A 14965-nucleotide genomic window follows, 5' to 3' on the forward strand; every position below is an offset into this window, starting at 1 on the left:
TCAGACAAATCAAAAGTGGGAAGGCGGCAGGACCTGACAATATACCAGCTGAAGCACTGAAGTCAGACATAGAAGTAACTGTAAACATGCTTCACCTTATATTCAAGAAGATTTAGGAAGAGGAACAAGTGTCAATGGATTGGAAAGAAGGATATCTCATCAAGATACCAAAGAAAGGAGATCTGAGCAAATGTGAGAACTACAGAGGCATCAGTTTGTTATCAGTACCAGGAAAAGTTTTCAACAGAGTGTCGCTGAACCGGATGAAAGACGCAGTAGACGCCCAACTTCGAGATAAACAGGCTGGATTCCGTAAGGATAGGGCGTGCACAAACCAGATTGCGACACTACGGATCATCGTTGAACAATCAGTTGAGTGGAACTCATCACTATACGTCAACTTCATTGACTATGAGAAGGCGTTTGACAGTGTGGACAGGAGAACATTATGGAAACTTCTTCGACACTATGGAGTTCCTGAAAAGATTGTCAACATTATCCAAAACTCATACGATGGACTACAGTGCAAAGTCGTGCATGGAGGACAGCTGACAGATGCATTTCCGGTAAGGACCGGAGTCAGACAAGGCTGTCTACTCTCTCCATTCCTCTTCCTTCTGGTGATTGACTGGATTATGAAGACTTCGACATCTGAGGGGAAATGCGGAATACAGTAGACTTCTCAGAATCAATTAGATGATTTGGACTTCGCAGATGACCTAGCCCTCCTCTCTCATACACACGAACAAATGCAGATGAAGACCGCAAATATAGCAGCATCCTCCGCATCGATAGGTCTCCACATTCACAAAAGAAAAAGCAAGATTCTCAAATGCAACACGGAGAACACCAACCCAATCACACTTGATGGCGAAACTCTGGAAGAGGTGGAAACATTCACTTACCTGTGAAGCATCGTTGATAAACAAGGAGGATCGGATGCAGATGTAAAGGCGAGGATTGGCAAAGCAGGGACCACATTTCTACATTTGAAGAACATATGGAACTCAAAACAACTGTCAACTAATTTCAAAGTCAGAATGTTCAATACGAACGTCAAGACAGTTAGTCCTACTGTACGGAGCTAAAACGTGGAGAACTATTATGACCATCATCAGGAAGGTACAATTGTTTATAAACAGTTGTCTACGCAAAATACTCAACATCCATTGGCCGGATACTATCAGCAACAGCGTTGTATGGGAGAGGACAAACCAGCTTCCAGCTGAAGAGGAAATTAGGAAAACACGTTGGAAGTGGATAGGACATACATTAAGGAAATCACAAATGTGCATTACAAGGCAATCCCTAACTTGGAATCCGGAAGGGAAGCGGAAAAGAGGAAGGCCAAATAACACATTACGCCGGGAAATAGAAGCAGATATGAAAAGGATGAATGTTAACTGGAAAGAACTGGAAAGGTAGGCTCAGGACAGAGTTGGATGGAGAATGCTGGTGAGCGGCCTATGCTCCTCGACTAGGGGTAACAGGCGTAAGTAAGTAAGTAAGTAATTTATGAACGACCTATGAGGGACACTAAAGTGACCTTGAAATTGTCCACCTATTAACTAGGACTAAATGAGGGTTGTAAACCAGTGTGTGGAATTAGGGTGTTCATCACGAACTGATATCAACTACAATCCGAAAACTCTATTTAGCCAAATGGATGAGTGAATTTCGCGCCAAAGTCCATGACTTGTTATCTTGTATCCGATTGGTTCGTCGTCCATAAACTATGGTTTCGCCGGAAAGCTTATTTTTATAATATTATACTTACATATTCATTAAAACGAAAAAAAATTATCCACCAATTTTTTCATGATTCTCAAATATTCTCCAAATTTGCATTGCTAATTTAAAACAAAAAAATATTTTTCGGTAATATAAGTAGTAAACAACTTATTCCAATTCAAGAAAAAGTAACCAAAACGGGTAGAGAGAGTGAGAGGTAGAAGAATAACTTTATGGTTATTTTCAATGGTAAATAAGTGGATTAACAGACATTTCACCTTAATTAACAAATATCTAGGTCAGAAAGGGGGGTTTTAATGAAGATTGTAGTAATGTAATCATTGAATTCATGAGTCAATTAAAGCTAGATCACTATGGATAACCTGGAAGCACTGGATGGCTATTCCGTCCTAGTATGGGACACCGTTGTATGCCGTCTCAATGGTCTAGATGTTAAGTGTTCGCGTGCGAGATCGAAGGTACTGGGTTCAAATCACGTAAGTGATATCGTGGGTGTGCACTGCTGAGGAGTCTTATATTATGATGAAATAGCTTTAATTGACTCATGAATTCAACTATTAAATACCTAGGTAAATGAATATAGTTTTGTATTGACAGACAAATATGTGAGTTGGTAAAAAAAGAACTTACATACATAATTTTAAATTCATTTGATTTCAAGATTCTTATTATTCCTGTTCTTTTTGTAAATGTTAAGATTACTGAGTATCTTAAAATTGTATTGCAGATGACATTTGAACTAAAGATGTATATTTCATCTTAACATGAACTCTTCATCTGGAACTAACTGGATCTCAGTGTTGATGTCCATTTGGAACTGGGATCCAGTACATCCCTCTTCAAATACCAACATATTACCAATTGATATATTGAATACAGACTATCACTAACTTATTCAAGAGATATCAAGTTATTCTCAATAGTTATTTGTTAGGCCAGTGAACCCTAGCCAAATCATCCGGCAGTTGGGTCACTAAATATCGAACAGATCATCGATCCCCGTCAAGGTCAAAGACAATCAGCGCGCATCAGTTAATCATACGCCATGGACTCGCCCATGCGGTAATGGTTCTACTTTCACTTGTATATACTTTAGCTAATATATTCCTGTAATAACATACCTTGTGTTATACAGTCTTCAGAGCATCCATCGTCTCTTGATACGTCGATGGGGCAATCCATGTAAGGTGCTGGTCGCGAGATGTGACTTCGAAATTAGCTATTTCGTTACACCGTTCCCGTCTTACTCGAGTAGGTCTCCAATCATTCGACATAGATCATCAACAATGATGATCTACATATTTATTTCCCCTCGTTAACATTCAGTACTACGATTGGTCAATCTGTTTTGGGTCATTTGCCTTCTGAATAGATTGATTTGATATTGCCATTTAGTTCAAGCTTTAATAATGTTGGATTTAACTAGTAATATATTGGTTTCAAGTGTATACGTTTCCAACTTGGAACCTAATACAGAGCAATGATCATTCATGACATGCTTCACTCTAGATATCATCTAAAATACATCAGAAACTAATTCCCTCCAAAACTTCATGAATTCGTTTTAAAGTAAAGAGACTTGTGCTAAGACTAGACGACTGTCCAGTTTTCCAGGATTTTCAGTTCTACGCCAAATGAGGTCAATCTTTGACAAATGCACCCTGTAGATGAAAATAATCTTTATAAAATCCTGTCATTTAAAAAGTAATCTAATTAATAGTATATCTTACTTACTTAAGCCTTCTACACCTCGTGCTGGAACATAGGCCACACATCAGCACTCGCCATTCAACCCTGTCCTGGACAATCATTTCAAGTTCTTTCCAGTTCCCATTCTCGACGCAGTGTTTTTTCGTCTTCTTCTTTTCCGTATCCCTTCAAGATTCCAAGTTAACGCCTGCTTCACGATGTAGTCTGATGATTTCCGTAATATATGTCCTATCCACTTTCAACGTCTCTTCCCTAATTTCCCCTTCATCTGCTTCGTCCTCTACCACAGTAGGCTGTTGCTGATGGTATTAGATCAACAGACATTGAGTATCTTGTGTAGACAATTGTTTATGCATACTTATACCCTTTTGATGATGGCTGTAGTAGTTCTGCAAGTATTAGCCCCATACAGTAGAACTGTCTTAACTTTCATATTGAAGATTTTGATTTTGATGTTAGTAGACAATTGTTTCAAGTTCCATATGTTCTTCAAATATAGAAATGAGGCCGTTGCTCCACCTTTAGCTCTTCTAGAGTTATTACCGGTCCCTAACCCGGGTAAATGAATGTTTTTTTTAACATTTCTAACTAGTAGATCTCTATAAAGACTGTTGGGATGATCCTGCAAATTTCTCGCAATAGACATGACAAGCTCAGGAAAACATTAAGAAGCATTTTATACAATCAGAGTTTGATTAGAAGTTTTGCTAGAAATATCGCGAAAATAAAAAGTCACATGTAGAGATTCTGATTGGCTGATTACTACAATGCTACTATGTTTAGTAGTATTCTAGAATTTTCAGGAAAACCCAAAGACATCTAAGATACTATAGAAACCCTAGATTTTCTGTACATAAAAGGAACATTTGGAGTAAAGTGCTTTTTCTCTCGTGTTCAAGTTGCTGTGTAGTTCTAGCTTGGGGGTTACGAAACTAGTTTAGGATCCGAACATAACGTTCAACAAACAAGACGTATCAAGACAATTTTTCATAGTATTCCATCGGGTTATAGTCTTCTTTCTCCATTCAGATAAATATAAGTATAGAAGTATAAAAAAAAGAAACAGCTGTAAAATAAATAACAAGTCTGAATGTCCCACAGACTAGTATAATTAGGATATAAGGTAACAAATTTTATGCACGATTAATTCAAATTATATATAAACATATATAATGTAGTTAATTTAAACAAATGAAAAATAATGATAGTTTGTTTGTTTTTTCGAGGGGGGGAAGGGGTAGGGTAGAAACACAAACGTGTCGATATATGCTATTCACGTAATATATACATATATATAAATTACAATGATGATGTATCTAGGTGAATAGATTGTTACTGGACAAGCATCCAAGGTATATATTTCTATACATAATAAGAAAGAATACCTATTTTCATGAAAAAAGAGAAAAAAAAAATAGAAAGACTTTAATGAACTGGCTGATTGAATCTTTATTATTGATTATTATGAGTAGAAAACAAAATAAAGATATTATACGTGGAAATTATATTTGAAATAATTTCAGCGATGGTGTTTGAAGCGAAAGGTACTGGATTCGAGTCCCATAGTAAACATCATCTCTGAGATGCAGGTACATTCAGGTGACGAGTCCCAAATAGGAAGAAACGCGCGTCAAACTGGATTCCACTGCTAGTCACTATTCATTTTTGCTTACCATGTCTGTGAATTTAGGTTATATTGAGTCAATATGCAAAGTATGCACATATGCCAATTATAGACTGACCAGTTGCAGTCCTAAACATCAATGAGAAGATTCAAACAAAAGATACTAAGTGAATTTAATTGAATGTAAGGTTGAAGGAACACAAATAGTGTTTCAAAAATGTTCCCAAAACTTTGGTTGACATAAGGAAACTTGATAATAATTCTGCAATAGTGTTGCATCTGTTAGAAACGGGACACAGGATTGATTTTGAAGGGGTCAAAATACTTCAGAAAGGTTTCAACACTCATAAAGAAAGATTGATAGCAGAAGCGCCGTATATATGGGCGAATTTATTTATTTATTTAAACACAGAAATATTGGTCCAAGGAAGCACCAGATACATATGTGCCACACTTTTGTGTGAGGGCTGTGATACTGCCCAGGTGTCCAAACCGAAACAGGTGGTTTTCTTAGGGGGTCACACCCTGAGCCTTCAACCGAAAGATCTGATCCACAAGGCAGTGGAGCATTGTGAGGAGATGCAGTCCCATGGTACCCGGTGACCAACGATTGATTCATACACTATTTGTTCCCTCAGGATACTGGAGCCCATGTGCACCATTGGTTTGGAATCAGGGTTTTCTAACTCCCTTAGGTGGACTTTCCGTGTCTACCAACCTGGTTAAAGCTCCGGATATTTGCTTTCCGTCCTCTCAATTTCGTAAGCAATAGTAATGCCACGAGAAGGCAGTGAGTAGGACTTCCGTGGCTGAGGCTGTATACGCGTGCCCGTGTGGGAGCATTTCGAAAGAGGGGGTGGGCCCTCCTTACTCTCGGCCGTACCAGGGCATTTGGGGGCAGAAAAATGGTATTCAATTTGCAACCATTTGGCAAATATTCATCAGCAAGTGATTAGACCCTTCCTTTGTTCAACCTGTTCATTTCATATGAATCCTTATTCCGACTGATATCAATATGGATTATGTTTAGCATTACAATTATGTACTTGATGATTCTCATTTTTACTTGCAATTCAATGATTCAGAAAGAATATTCTTCGTTCAAATATTAATCTTTCAACATGATGGGGATCTTTAAACGATTCAGAAACAATTTTTCAACCTTCACTTTGCACTTTTATTTTTACTTTATATAGAAACATATCAACACCGAATATCATTCATTAATAACTCATTCTTACACATACATATACACACACAATTCATCCAGTTGGTGAACGGTTGCTCAACTTAGTGGATTGGTTGAAGTTAGACATTAACACCGTTGGATGACAGCCGGCTCAGTGGTCTAGTGATTAAGAGCTCTAACGCGAGACCGGTAGGTCCTAGGTTCGAATCTCGCTAGTCGGGATCGTGGATGCGCACTACTGAGGAGTCCCACAATATGACGAAACAACCATCCAATGCTTGCAGGTTTTCCATGGTGGTCTAGCTTCAATTGACTCATGATTTCAACTTTGAAAAATACTAAATCTCCACAAAACCCCTTTTCATCCAGTTTTCTTTTATTTCACATCGTGAACTTTTCACTTGATTCTCATTTAACTGACTTAAATTATCCTGTTCTAATCTTGACGAATATTCGCTTAAAACAAAAACTTGAAATTATTATTATTATTATTCAATGGAAACAATTATCAGTTAGATAAATGAAAACTTTCTTGATAGTGTGGTGTGGTCTACTTATATCCACATAAGTAGTACATGGTGATGGTCAGACATAGAATGTATTTTGGTAGAAGATCGATAAGGAAAGAAATGAAACGCAATCGGTATGAAAATGCATGAACAATGAAATCAGAGAAGATGGACTGATATTTGCAGAAGGAACAGTTAAGATTGAGACAAATGATTGATAGTTTACAAATCAACTGTTTACTGTATGATTATCAGAATTTAGTGAGATAGTCTGTAATTTACGATTAGATACATTCGATCGTCCCCACTCGTCTTCTGTTCACTACAATAGGACCTAGTTTTGTAAGATATAGAAGCTTAATTTATTTTTTCTACCTTGGCAACTGTTTACTTTAAATGATGGCATTTAAACTAGTACTGTTACTTTTTAATAAATTTTAGAAATGATGTCTGAGTCAGTTTATTTTACAAAATTTAGGATATTAACAATATAATGAATGTCTAAAATATAATTACTATCTCTCTGTTTATATTGTTTTTAGAGGTTTTCAAGATTTTTATAGTTGAAAGCGTGAGTCAATTGAAGCTAGACCACCATGGAAAACCTGGAAGCACTGGACGGCCAACTCGTCCTATTATGGGACTCCTAAGCAGTGCGCATCCACGATCCCGCACTCGCGAGATTCGAACCCATGACCTGTCAGTTTCGCGCCAGAGCACATAACCGATAGACCACTGAGCCGGCTGTTATCCAACGGTGTTAATGTCTAACTTCAACCTAGATACGATTTTGAGCAACCGTTCACCAATTGTTTTCAAGATTGCAAGTGTTGGGGTGATCAAGAAAATTTCTCACAAAAGACAAGAAAGGATCAGGAAACACTAAGATGCATTTTATCCAATCAGCGTTCATTAGATAGTTTGCCGGAAACATCATTAAAGTGAAAAGTCACATGTAGAGTTTCTGATTGACTGATTACTATACTGCTACTATGTTTAGTAGCATTCCAGAATTTTCGGGAAAACCCAAGGACTTCTTAAATATTATAAAAACCTTACATTTTTTGTACATGAATGGACGTTTGGAGTAAAATGCTTCTCTCATTTTTGTGCCTTTTCTATCGTGTTCAAGTTATTGAATAGTTTTAGCTTGGTGGTTACAAGAATAGCTTAGGAACCGAGTATTTATTTATTTATTTAAACACATGAATATTAATAGAAAGGGGCACCAGATACATATGTGCCACACAAATCTCATTTGATTTGTGTGAGGGCTGTGATACTGCCCAGGTGGTTTTCTTAGGGACCGACACCAGGAGCCTTTGACTTAAAGATCTGATCCATAAGGCAGTGGAGCGTCGTAAGGAGATGCATTTCCATGGAAGCCGGCGACCAACGATTGATTCATACTCCATTTGTTCCCTCAGGATACTGGAGCCTATGTGTACCATTGGTTTGGAATCAGGGTTTTCCAACTCCCCTAGGTGGACTTTCCGTGTCCACCGGTGCGGTTAAAGCGCTGGACATTCGCTTTTCGTCCTCTCAATGTCGTCAACAACACTAATGCCACGAGAAGGTATTAAGTAGGGCTTCTGTGGGAGAGGCTATATACGCGTGGCCATGTGAGAGTATTTGGAAAGGGAGAGTGGACTCTCCCCACTCTCAGCCATATCAGGGCATTTGGGGCACATGAATATGTATGTTATTTTTAATAAATACATAATAATCGTCTGTTGTATTACTGCTGATAATATGTACTGTACAGGATGAGAAATTCTTCCTATTTGTGACTGGTCAATCGGATGTACCATACATCTCAGAGTTAACGTCCTCTCTGCGGCTTCAACTTAGTGTCTTTTACTTCAAATGCCATCGTATCATTCACTTTTCCTACTGAATAGGGCGAATTTTAATTTACGTGTTGATTTTTTTTTTGAATCTTCTCATTGATGTTTAAGAATGAGATTGACTAGTAACGATGATTATAATAATAATAATAATAATAATCAAATGACCATAGCCACACCATAGACCAAATCACAATCAATTCCAATGTTATTTTATCAATAATCAGAAGTGAATGGGCTATTTTACCCAGATAGAATAGATAATTAACAGATAAACAACAACAACAAATTGATTGTTTAAAAGAAAACACAAATAAACAATTAGATCTTTGTTGATTCCACCCCGCCCCCCCCTTAGTAAAAGTGTTCATTTATTCATTTTCAAAATGAGTTATTCAACATCAAAATTGAACAGTAAACAAACAGCAACCAAAACAAACAAAAAAACAAACAATCAACACATACAGATAAAGAAAAACAAGAACAAGGGGAAATGAAACCGGGGGGGGGTAAAAATAAACAATCAAAATAGAAAGGAAAAGAAAAAAAACAAAGTTTAGAATGAACACACGCACACAAATAGTTACCAGGGTATAACACAAGTATACAATAGATGAGAGTGATAGAAATGATTAAATGATCAGGGATTCATTATCATCATCATCATCATCATCATCATCATCATCATCATCATCATCACCATCATTATTATTATTATTATTGTCGTCGTCGTCAACACAAATAGAAGGAAAAAGAAAACAACATACAATCAAATGACAATTTTTAACTGTGACAAATGTAAAAGAATTTCGGGTTTAAATGATTGATAAGTATGGTATGATTTGATAATTAATTTTATTTCCGCTGGCGTACTTAAGTTAATAAGAGTAATGTATAAAGGATTATAAAGATTGATTTAGATGGTTTGAATAAGTTTTCTTCTGGTTAGCGTTTTTGTTTTAGCGAGTTAGTTTTTCTACAGGATGGGGTTGCTAACCCCATGCCCAACCCTCCTCCTTTGTGTGGGCTTGGGAACAAATGGCTTATGAATCGATTGTTGGTCACCGGCTACCATGGGACTGCATCTCCTTACGATGCTCCACTGCCTTGTGGATCAGATTTTTAGGTCAAAGGCTCCGTCAGGATGTGGCCCCTTAAGAAAACCACCCGTTTCGGTTTAGGCACACGGGCAGTATCACAGCCCTCACACAAATCCAATGAGATTTGTGTGGTGCATATATATCTAGTGCTCCTTGGTACCAATATTTATGTGGGGTTGGGACTGGCAGTAGCCCCCGGAGGAGCTACAGATGGAGTTAAATGGGAAAAATGAGATGACTATAAAACGATGAGCATTTCATTGATCGTTAAAAACTTTCATAATTAATAAAATGTTGTTCTGTGATTTAGTAAAGTTGAGTAACTACTCATGAAAACATTTTTTAAAATATTTTATGATATAGATGGATTGTGATTAGTAGTAGAAGACAAGATACGTTTATCGTTCTATTTAAGATTCATAAGATGGAAGTGCTTACATCAGCACTAAGACGGACTTGACACGCATGACATTGATCACCACCTAGTGATTAGTCAATTGTGATTACATATCAGTCCTACAGGAGGTCGGTCACAGCTCGAATAGCTCAGTGGTAACGTCTCTGACTGTGAAGCTGAGTGACACGGGATCGAATCCATCAGGGAGCACCAGTTCCCTCAAGATTACAGATACACCTTGCTGACAAGTGGCAAGTAGCACGAAACCCGTGTCCAGGGTTTCCTGTTGACCACCTCCAACCACCATCTTATCTCAACATAGTGCACGTAGTGTCGAGTCACCTAGACTAGTGGTTACAGTGCAACTTGATAGATAGCATTCGATCAGCACTAAGACGGACTTGACACACATGACATTGGTCACCACCTAGTGATCAATCAATTGTTTTTACATCTTATTATTGATATTCATATTGGAACTCGAACCAAGTACATTTTACTTCGAATATGATCATGTTATCCACTGAGATACTTAACTCAGATGGTCACTGACGTGTGCGATGGGTATCGTACTTATATGATCATTATATTAGTGAGTGTCTAAATTATCCTGTTGTCACTATTCAGGGATAAATATTGATTCGTCTCTGTTGATATATGCAGCCTAAATAAACTGAGGCAAAATCACCAACTACAAGACGATCAGTTGCATATCTTATATGACATTGCCTTCAATAGACAGGTTATTTAAGCTGTTGTATTTCTGTTATGAGATTTGCAGAAGTTTACAATTCATGTAGTTTATAACCACCTAACGAAGCAAGACAACAGACACTAAGGTTATACAAAATATTCTGTTATAATAATAATAATTTAACTTGCGACGGTTTGTATTATCCCGTTGTTGGTATTCTGACCAAAATTTGATCACTTTTAGTTGGCATAAGTGTATCTTGTCAGGATTGCCTCGACATGACCGTTCTGTCACAATTTTTATAGAAGAGATGGATTGCGTCCAGCAGTGTAATATGAGATGTGTATTTCGTCTTATTTGGGACTCGTCAGAGTTGATGTTGACTTCGGGGCTCATACCCACTACCTTTTATTTCAAAAACCCAACCCTCTTACCTATTTAACTATTGAATCTGCATAGTCACTCCATTTGATATTTAAAGCTCAAGGTACTAAGTTCGAGTCCCGACGTGAACGCCAATCCTGGGATGTACGTACATTCAGCAGACGAGTTCAGAATAAAAAGAAACGTATGTTTTCTAAGCTAGGATATCTGGTTGTGATGAATGAATTTACATTTCAAAATTTTGCTTGCAAACTGTGATAACAGTTAGATGACCATCGAAAAATATATAGAACTGAACATTTGTCTTACCATAGTTTGGAAGCTATCAGCAATGTGTATCTATAAACTAATCAAGTAGAACTTTCAGATCTCATAAAAAGTTCAATGCCATGTAATTAATAGGTTGGAATGAAATCCTATAAATTCGTTATACAGCATGATCAATGCTTATTGTTATTAGTAAATCGGCATCTAACTCTCAAAGTGGCTATCAGGACTCAGTGGCCGAGTGGATAACACGATGGCGTTTGAAGCGAAAGGTACTGGGTTCGAGTCCTAAAGTGAACATCAACTCCGAGATGCAGGTGCATCCAGCTGACGAGCCCCAAATAGGACGAAACCCGTGTCCTGGATTCCACTGCTAGTCACTATCCATCTTTGCTAACCATGCTTGTGAATTTAGGCTGTATCGAGACAATACTCACAGTATACACATATGCCAATTATAGACTGACCAGTTACAGTCCTAAAACACCAATGGGAAGATTCAAACATACAATACTACGTGAATTGAACTCTCAATTTGTTTAATACCAGAAATTACAGATTGATAATCGTGTAGAGTTCGGAATTAGGATAGAATAGTCATTTATAACCGTATCTGATTTTCAGCGAATCCCCAGACTGTTAACATTTTATAAAAATCCTGTAGTCAAACTATAAAGAAGAATCTTTATAAACGAATTACCTAAAGAAAAGGTTTGATCTAATTGAAGGGGATTTTAGAAGAATGATTTAGTTTGTAAGTTATAATTGTATTTAAGTTAGGGTGTTAGTAAAGACTGGATATGTATTTTGTCCAATTATTGGACTCAACAGCAGCTTTCACTCAAACACATTACCACGGATTGAACTCAGGGCCCTCAAATCTAGAGGTGAAGATATAACAAATATACAAATGGGTTGGGGACCAATGGTACAGTTTCGAATTCAGTTAGTTTGAGATGTACCGTGAATATCACCTAATACCAGTGATGACAGTTGTTTTACTAATAACATGCTTGAAATCCACTTCTTACAACCTTTCATTCTAGCTTCAGGAAAATCTTGCAATAAGTCATTCGTGAACTGACTACCATAGTTTAGATGAAAGGTGATCATGTAATGTATGGGCTGTATTCACCACAGATTATTCTTATGATGAAATAGCTGAACATTTCTCTCTAGTTTCCAATGTTATACCGAGTAAGACCAATCTGTCATAAATACAACGTACAATTAAAACTCTATATAGCCCGATCATTGATTGTATTTCCTTGTCATTTTTTTAATATTCTACTCAGTCAGTCAGTCAGTTACAACGTAGAACTTCGTACGTACGTACATCAGTTCGAGTTGCCATACCACATTAGCACAGAGATGCAGTTGTCCATTCAAATCCCATATTGGTAGAAGTAGTAAGAGTATAAGTATTATGTGAAAGATAAGGGTTTGAAGATGTTATTCAAGGAGTATACTACAGTGAAATAAATTTAGAAAGAGAAAAAAGATAGAGACATGAAAAATTCAGAAGACTAGAATTCGGCAGAACACAAAGAGTGGATGCACCTTCGCCATTGCAAACGATTTTGAGCCGTCATTCAAGGTCTCTAACCATCGGTTGTTATCATCTCGCGAATCCCAACCAGGTAGTCTACACCTACCAACACGGCCCAGTCCACTTGTCAGCGACTTCATGGATTTATGCCATGTTTTGGTCTGGCCGCCGTTCTACTCACTCTGTACTTTGCACTGCTTAACGTTATCATTATACATCGGTACAAACAAAGATCACATTTTGTTGGTGATCTTTATGGAAGTTAAAACAAACATGCTTAATTAAGACAGTATAGTGTGAACTCATTCTATTTTATGTCATTTAAAGTAGGTTTATCAACTATGTGGGAGGTATATTTTATGTAGATTTAAGTGTTCAACATTTATTATTGAAGATGTATGTTTTCTGTTGATTGATAATTCCTTGAATTCCTTCCTTCTATTATAGACTACAATTTAATCGTAAATCACCATTCCTTTAACATGATTGATAAACAAGGAAGATCGGATGCAGATGTAAAGGCGAGGATTGGCAAAGCAAGGGCAGCATTTCTACAACTGAAGAACATATGCAACTCAAAATAACTGTCAACTAATTTCAAAGTCAGAATCTTTAATACGAACGTCAAGACAGTTAGTCCTACTGTACGGAGCTGAAACGTGGAGAACTACTAAATCTATCGTCAAGATGGTGCAAGTATTCATAAACAATTGTCTACGCAAAATACTCAACATTCACTGGCCGGATACTATCAGCAACAGCCTTCTGCCAGAGAGGACAAACCAGCTTCCAGCTGAAGAGGAAATTAGAAAAAGACGTTGAATGTGGATAGGACATACACTACCGAAATCACCAATGTGCATTATGAGGCAAGTCCTAACTTGGAATCCTGAAGGGAAGCGGAAAAGAGAGAGGCCAAAGAACACAGTACACCGCCAAATAGAAGCAGATAAGAAAAGGATCAATGTTAACTGGAAAGGATTGCCCAGGACAGGGTTGGATGGAGAATGCTGGTGTGCGGCCTATGCTCCTCCACGAGGGATAACAGGCGTAAGTAAGTAAACTTCATGGCAAGATCACAATTTCGTTGGTTAGTGGATGATTTACAAAGGTCGAAATCTCATGACCATTTAAGTTTTAAATGTTACTTAAACATATTTACTTTGAGTCGAATCATTTATACATATGTATATCATAGTTTTGTCAAAAATAAATTACTCTTTGATGACTAGTTATTCATTCTCTTAGATATCCATTAATTGAGGTCTTTGAGTCGCTAATTCGGAATGTGTGACTAATCGATACCCAACTAAACAATTCATATCGATTTAAGAGATACATTCAACATCCACAGTCAACACGTAACTAATGTTTTAGGAATGTTTACATTATCGATTGACTTCAAGTAGACAATCATTAAACAAAATGAGCATAGTAACCACAATTATAAGGTGACTAAATACTTCTACTCAGACTTTTCCATTTATATTGCGGTGTCTAGTATTATGTTAAGTCCATATGGGTTATTAGTAGCTTCCGGAAAAATCGATTCATTTATTCATCTTGACTCATATTTTGGCCTTGTCAATTATCCGCCTAAAGACTTGACCGTTATTATTTGAGCGTATGTGTGTCAATCACTTGTCTTAAGACTATTTTCATCTGAATATAAATATTGAGTCACGCTCGACTAAATGGATTTGGCACACTTGCCTACTCCTCTCTGCTTCTCCACTTTGTGTCTCTGATTGTGATATAGGCGAGAACGATTGGTTGTTTGATTAGTCAGAATTGTAGATTGTCTGACAGGCGTTAGATGAGTTATATATTCCCTTATCTTTATTATCATTGATTGTTGGTGGATTGTGTCGGCTCGTTGTCGGATTTTGATGTGGAATATATTTATGTTCTAGTCAGGTTAATCACGTGTTCTTGATCTGAGT

This window comes from Schistosoma mansoni, chromosome 3 (genome assembly GCF_000237925.1).
Source record: "Schistosoma mansoni strain Puerto Rico chromosome 3, complete genome".
Taxonomy (NCBI): domain Eukaryota; kingdom Metazoa; phylum Platyhelminthes; class Trematoda; order Strigeidida; family Schistosomatidae; genus Schistosoma; species Schistosoma mansoni.